The sequence below is a fragment of the Strigops habroptila genome, chromosome 12 (genome assembly GCF_004027225.2).
Source record: "Strigops habroptila isolate Jane chromosome 12, bStrHab1.2.pri, whole genome shotgun sequence".
NCBI lineage: Eukaryota > Metazoa > Chordata > Aves > Psittaciformes > Psittacidae > Strigops > Strigops habroptila.
Genome location: NC_044288.2, coordinates 23146887 through 23154462, shown reverse-complemented (window position 1 = coordinate 23154462; position 7576 = coordinate 23146887). Strand labels below are relative to the sequence as shown.

At 47.1% G+C, this 7576-nt stretch overlaps 1 long non-coding RNA gene across 1 annotated transcript; it reads right to left on the bottom strand.

Annotated features, from left to right (window-relative positions):
* Positions 1-1218: 1218 nt before the first annotated feature.
* LOC115615816 lies at positions 1219-7570 on the bottom strand. The gene is made up of 3 exons (XR_003994147.1): positions 7500-7570; positions 4638-4793; positions 1219-1453 (listed from the first exon to the last, which is right to left on the bottom strand). It is a non-coding gene; the product is annotated as an uncharacterized LOC115615816 (long non-coding RNA).
* Between the last annotated feature and the right edge of the window lie 6 nt (positions 7571-7576).

Sequence of the window (7576 nt, the reverse complement as noted above, 5' to 3'; positions counted from 1 at the left end):
GGTTATTGTTCCCTTTTTCATGTGCTGATCCCTGAACTCTACACCATGAGCATTTCCTCCAAGGTGACAGGTGAGATGGACAAGCCAAGCCATGCTCTTCAGTGTCAGCCACAGCCCCATTAGCCATTTCCTTTGATAAGCTTCACCCGAACTGCTTAAACTGGGATTTCAGCCTCACTCTGTGGTGCTGAAGGAAGATGCTGAGGCATGATGGCTTAGTTATCAGCATGAATTCAGATCCCGTCACCATGACGGACCCCAGTACATGTTAATTTATTCCAACCCAACCTGCTCCACCTGCCCCAGGCCATCCAGGAACGTGTCCGTGTACCCCTGGGCTGGCTGCAAAAGGAAGGACACACACCCTGGGTGTTTCATTTGCATTATGCTTTCCTTACAAGAGGAATACATCACTGTTTACTTGCTGGATCACCGTGTTTTAGAAAGATACAAATAAATCATAAAACCACAGACAAAATCTGGGCTTGCTCAAGCATTGCAGCCAAGAGCTTGGAGGCAAATTGGGCCTTGGTGATTCTGAGAGAAATCCCCACTGAAATCCCGCTCTCTGGCTCATGTGAACAAGCCAGGTACATTGGGAATCCTGGTCCCAGCAACTGGCTTTACATTACCATACTCCCTTTATTTCAGCACTTTGGTGTGCTCCATCAACTGGACTGCAATGCCAGAGGACCAAGAGCTCTTCCTACACCCTTTGTTGATACTAAATAGCTGTATAATTGTGTTTTGTTATTTTTCTAACTAGTGAATAAAATGCAACTCAAAGTACCTGAACAGTTGAGTTGTTTGTGTAACGTACATTCTGGTTAGCTTGGGTTTTGCCCGACGGCTGCTGTCTGAGCTTCATCCTCCACGAAAGCCGACTCAGGAAAGGAGATGACACACGTGCCCTTCACCCAGGCCCATAGCCAGACATCCTGCCCATTAGGAAGAAATGGATTACATCTTTAAGAACTTTTTAGAAAGCATACCTTCTAGGCCAGAGCCAGTCCAAAGATGGATTGGGTTGGTCACTGGCACTAGTCACTTTTCAGTAAAAATACCCCATGGAGAAACTTTACTGATGCAGCTACACTTGAGGGATGCAGCTAGGTTATGTCATGGAGACCAGAGGAAGACCAAGAGGAAGAAAAACCCCATGAAAATCGAGGCTTGGAAGTTCAACACCTCATACAACAACTTGTGGCTTCTTCCACAAAGCTCACTGAAGCTTCAGACAAGTCCTAAATGCATTAACAAGACCACCGGCCCCTGATATACTTGCCTGAAGTAGTGCCAGTTTGGAACTCCTGGAGATACTGGATCATCAAACAGTGTCAGATCCTTTCCAGGCTGTATTTGATACCATTTCTCACTGCAAAACCTGAAGTGGAACTGTAGTTTTCAGTTGCTTTCATCAGCTCTGAGCACACCTCAAGCCTGGGTCCCAGTTCTTTTTAAGAGTGCAAAGAAAAAAGCAATGTATTGGACACCTAATAAAAGGGAATTTGTGCTATCCACAGTTAGTTTGAATTCAACTTAATTGTTTATTACTCTGAGGTCTCTAAAGGATAAAGAATATGGAATAAAATATTTCTACCACCTCAGCTTTTGTGAAAACATTCACAACCTGTTAAACACTAGGGTCAGTAACTTTGAAATGATCTCACAATTTGATTTCATTCTATTTTAATTGTAAACGATATATTCCAGGGCTCATGTCGGGTGCGAAGCTGGGACCAAGGGAACATTAAACCCCTGCTTTTTTTCCCCTCAACTCTCCAGCCAGATGTACTGCAGGCAGGTGCAACACAAACTCCCAAATACTCTGCTAACGTAGTGAAAGCCTGACCTGGAGGGATGGATCTGAACGGGCTTTTCAGCCTGCATGCTTGTTCCATCCGCTCTGCAGAAAGGCTGCCAGCTGGGGGACGTGGTGCCAGCAGCCTGGTGGTTTTTTTAATGCAAAGTTGCAAAACCACAGAACTCATTTTTACTGGTGACCTTTTTACCACTAATTGTCGGAGTACTTGAAAAAAAAAAACAATTAAAAAAGAAGTTGCTTTGGTCAGGGCTAAAACGACATCCCAGCAACGCGCCTCCGGCTGCTGCTCCCTCACCTCACGCTGTTTTCCCAGTGTTTGCATCCAAACTAGAGCAGGTCCTGCTTGGATGAGTCAGACAGCTTTTTGGGTTGTTGCTTTAGTTTTTCTTGCAAAGCAGCTTTTGATTGTGAAATAAATCACCAAATACTAGCTGGAGTGTTGGGAAGAAGGAATGAGGAGCCAGGGTGGGGGCACAGACAAGGAGAGATCCAGGGCCGCGTCTGCACCAAACGCTGCATGAAGGCGGCTGGTTTTTTCCCCTTGCTTTTGCTGTTTTTTTCCCCTCTAAGAACACACAGGTCTATTTTACTTTATTTCTACAGCTTTTTTAGACATGGACTAGTCAGTAGTTGCAGCTGGACACACTTTCCCTACGAGAGTTCAACCAAGTTTTGATCTCCTTTGCCCAGGTTTTAATATTGATTCATTCCCTAATTTCATTAGAATTGGCGCCATGTAAGAGGTGTGTTTGTGAGCAGAGCTTGACCTACTTTTTCCACGTCCTCTGCTGAGTGTTGTACGAAGGGACTGAGCTGACGCTCGGCTAGGGGCAGTGGGACTCTCAGCTAGGCGACCTTTCTAACCTATCCAGTTCTGTGCTCTCCATATACCTCCCTGGAGAATCCCAATTTCAAGGTTAAAAAAGGAAACCAGTCTACATCAGCAAGTCCCAGGAAATTAAAACAAGGACATGGAGCTGTTGGAGCAAGTCCAGAGGAGGCCGGGAGGATGATCAGGGGCTGGAGCACCTCCCGTATGAAGACAGGCTGAGAAAGTTGGGGCTGTTCAGCCTGGAGAAGAGAAGCTGCGTGGAGACCTCAGAGTAGCTTCCAGTACCTGAAGGGGGCTACAAGGATGCTGGAGATGGACTCTTCATCAGGGGCTGTAGTGACAGGACAAGGGGGAATGGGTTCAAACTTAAATGGGGGAGATTTAGGTTGGATATAAGGAAAAAATTCTTTACTGTGAGAGTGGTGAGGCACTGGCACATGTTGCCCAAGGAAGCTGTGAATGCTCCATTCCTGGCAGTGTTCAAGGCCAGGTTGGATGGGGCCTGGAGCAACCGGGTCTAGTGGAAAGTGTCCCTGCCCATGGTACGGGGTTGGAACTACATGAGCTTTAAGGTTCTTTCCAATCCAAACCAGTCTGGGATTCTATGATTCTTGAGCTACCTTAATTATCATTTTTGCCATGTTGCAGTTTCAGCTATAACGGTGTAAAAGCTGGTCTTGTTATTTCTATACACTGAAATACTTCTATACTCTGGAAATGCCTTAAAACGTAGACAGTATTTACACAAAAATGCCTAGCAGAAAGCTGAGTGGCAACGTCCCACACTAGCAGGTATCTCACCGGAAAAGCGTGCTGCTTCTTCAGCAAAACCCCCCAAAGTAAAGAACAAATCCCCTCAACTGGCTCTGGTCCCCTGCTACGCTCGACAGTCACTCAAAATCAGCAAAGCTGCACCATGGGCACAAGCTGGAATTTATGGCAAATCTCCCACCACTGTCAACGGGCCTGGATTGTGACAGAGTGTTTCTGTTGTTGCTTTTACAGATAGCAAATTGAGAAATATCCAGCCTAAACGAGAAAGAACCACAATTTACAATAAAGCATGTGATGACTCGCGGCTTGGGGATTGCGGTCAATCATATCCATGTGGATCCATCCACCACAATGAAGGAAATATCATTTCTAACGAGGGATTTTGTTCCTGCTGGTTTTGTTTGTTATTTTCAGCCTTTGTCTCCAAAAACTTATGATGTGGTCCAAAAGTCCTAAGGTGATTTCCTCTCCCACTCTGAAGCCACATCTTCACTAAGCCCAGCAGCTGCTGCAGGGTGGCTTGTTTGTAAACATGGGTGAAAACACTTTGCTCTGGTTATTTCTTTCTGTCAGCACATCCCAATATTCTCCCTCTTATTCCTTGCTTCCCAGTATTTATGTCAGGGAAACATTATTTCCCTCTATCTTGTCCACGCTGGTTTATAGCAGTGTTTAACATTCAAAATCAGCCCTGTTGATTGGCTGCTGGCTGGGTCACATGGTCACTCAGCACTAGGCTGAGTTTATTGGCTTTAACCTGCCAGAGGGGAGATTGAGATGAGCTCTGAGGCAGAAGCTCTTCCCTGTGAGGGTGCTGAGGCGCTGGCACAGGGTGCCCAGAGAAGCTGTGGCTGCCCCATCCCTGGCAGTGTTCAAGGCCAGGGTGGACACAGGGGCTTGGAGCAACCTGCTCTAGTGGAAGGTGTCCCTGCCTGGGGCAGGGGGCTGGAACTGGATGAGCTTTAAAGCCCCTTCTAACCTAAACCATTCTATGGTTCAGTGATTCTACGATCAGTGAGGAAGGTGCTGGAAGGGCAGGACCAGCCCCATGTCCTCACCCCATCTTGGCTGATTTCACTCCATCCCCACCACATCATGCTGTGCCTCTGTACACTTGCTTTTGAAAGCTCTCTGCTTTCAGAAACATGGTTTTAGCAGTAAACAGTTTACGGAGTTATTTACAGCTCAATTTATGGAGCATCCTACCGGAACAATGAAGGAATGCTGTGGCACGCCTTGTCTGTCGAGTGCAGCCAGCAGGAGGAGTCTTCTCTGGGTTCTTTAATGCATTTTGAACCCCTCTCCTTCCCTCACTTCACAACCATCTAACCAGTTACAACACAAGCCTTGCACACAGGAAACCTGAATGCAGAAAATGACAAGGAACCCAGAAATGCAATCAAAGAAAAGCCAAAAATGGATAACCTATGATTTTCATACTTTTCTTCTTAATTATCCCAAAGGGTTTATACTTGAGCTCTGCCAGAAACTTGGGGAGATGGGCAATTTGTCAGGGGAACAAAGCACCGTGCCACCACTGCCATATTCAGAGGGAGATGCTAACAGGGCAGGCTCCTCATCCTGCACTAGCATATGGTTTTGCTTGGACTGGATTTTAAATTTCACTTTTATTACCTCTGAGCCTGAAATTTTTCAAGGAAGCCCTCCAAAATCCTTGAAATTTTGCTCTCATGTGAAGGCAGGAGAAGTTTTACCCTCAATTTAAGTGAGTACAGAGACAAGAGAGCCCCAGGCAGTTTGGAAACATGTAGCTGAGAAGGCCTCCTATGATCTCCGTCACAGAATGGGGCTGCTCAGCATTTCCCAGACAAGTCTGTTAATCCAAGGCTCAGTTCCTTGGAGTTCAGTGTATGGAGCTCCTTAACCGAAAGCATCTAGAGAAGTGCAAACAGCCTCTGCCTTAACAAAATACCAGGTATGTCAGAAGTAAAGAAAGGTGGAGATTGCTTTCTGGGGAGCAGCTTTAGAAACGAGCTCTCCAAAGCTGCAGCAGTACCATGGTCTCACTTGGGGTTTAGGGCTCCTCTATGAGCTGGTTTCTCCAAAGACACAGCAGTGACCCTGTGCCCCAGGAAAAGGCACTATCACCCTGTCACGACCCAAGGCACAGTGCTGCCTCTCCAAATCATGACCGAGATTTCTCAGACCTCAGACCTAATGAACAGACGTTCTCTAGACGGTGTGACGGGCACTCCAGATCCCGGATGGCTGGGTGAACTTGCAAAGACAGGCCCTTCATGCGCACCAAAGCCCAGCACTGGCCGGCGTGGTGAGGCAGCACTGTGCCAGTTCTGTGCTCCCCACATAAGGCACAGCTCAAAGCTCAGCAGCAGCAGACACTGGGCGCTGGCACAGCAGCTGAGAAGCAGCAACGGCAGCCAAATGTATGAGGTCTTTAGGCACCCTGCAGCTGTGGCCGCTCGGGCTGCTGGCTTCCCTTGCCCTGGGAGGGGACATGGTGGGATTCAGCTTCTCCATGGCTGCAGTCGCTCAGATCAGCGCAGGCAACTTGTGAACTCCAGTTCCCTCTAGACTCATCTCACTGCTCAACCCAGCAAGTGTACTGCTCTACCCAGCTCTGCCTGGATTCTAGCGCAACAGACCAGTGACACCATGGAAGTCTGGCACCCACCAGGCACATGCAGCCCACCACAGCCCATCCAGCTCCTCTGCATGTGTCTGGCTCCTGCAATGCTCTTGAGACAATTGCTTGTGAGCCCCTCGGTGCTGCAGAACCTGTCAGAAACACCAGCCCACTCCTCAGCTGGGCCAGGGCCGCACACCACTGACAGGCACAGGGTTGCATCAGATTTTTCCAGCTGTGGATACCGCCCACAGCTGTTGTATGTGACCTCTCTTCCCTACACCATCTGAATTTTCTGGGCTCCGAGAAAGCATGTACTCATATAACCAAAACCAGATACAGGAGAAGAGGAACCTGTTTAAGATTTGAGATGACAATCCTGCCCTCAGTTACACTTTCTTGAACAAGAGCAGATTTGGTCAGTAACAAGATACAGACCTAATTCTGATTATTTTTACACCAGCAAAGCCAATGACTCTGGGAGAATGAGAAATGCTTTACACTGGCACTGGTGCAACACCAACCACCGTTGCTGTTTAGTGCCCTGGACATTTTCTCTGCAATATGGTTTCAAACGCTTGTGAGAGCTGAAAACAAAGAAACAAAATACCAGCCTCGTGCAGACTTTAGAAATGAAAAATAAAATGTCCAGGAAATCCCTGCAAGGTTTTGGACTGAACAGGAAGATCCATTACAGAACTTTTTCAACTTTTTTTGGTGGATTTTTTTCAACTTGCAAGCAGCAGAACGCCAAAATGCTAACAGGCAGGGCAAATTGAGCAAAAATCAAATATTCTGTGGCCTGGGTTAGAAATTAAGGCAGTGTTTATTTTTTTATGCTTTACACTTTGGCCAGCATTTATCCCAAATGAAGGCAGCAAATGTTATTAGATTTCATGGAATGTAAATAAACAGTTATTGGTAAATACATTTTGGTGGTCTGCTTGTTACACTGCATGTCAGGAAAACTATAGGGAACTGGCAGGAGTTCAGACGTCTTCAAGGAACACAGAAAACAGACATATTTTACTAATTATAGCTAACAAAAACACTCTGAGATTACAGTTAAATTACATTAAAACATAACTTGTTGGCAAAGGCTGTAAGCATAATGCTTTGCCTGTATCTTTCTGTATAATGTTTCATCGGAACAGAGCAGTAACATCAGGAAACCTTGGCACAGACCAAGCGTCGGGGCTGGTCCAGCCGGTCACTTGGTTTCCTCACTAACTTCTGTATGTCCAGTGTAGTTTCTAAGAGGTTGAAGACCTGGGTTTGCCCACAGCAGGTACTGCAGAGGGGTAACCTGACATCTTCATCTGAGCCTGTGCAGAAGGGAAGGGCAGGAAAAAGAGGCACCTGCTACATGAAAGGGGCTGTGTAGTTCAGTGAGAGCTGGGACGGCACAAGCAGTGGCAGGTGGAAGGCTCAAAGCAGGAGCTTCCGTATCCACACCACCTTACCTGGAGGGACTGAGCCACCGCTGGCCGGGTCCTCACTGAGCTGGGTGCTGTGGCTGCCCCACAGCAGAGCTCTGCTG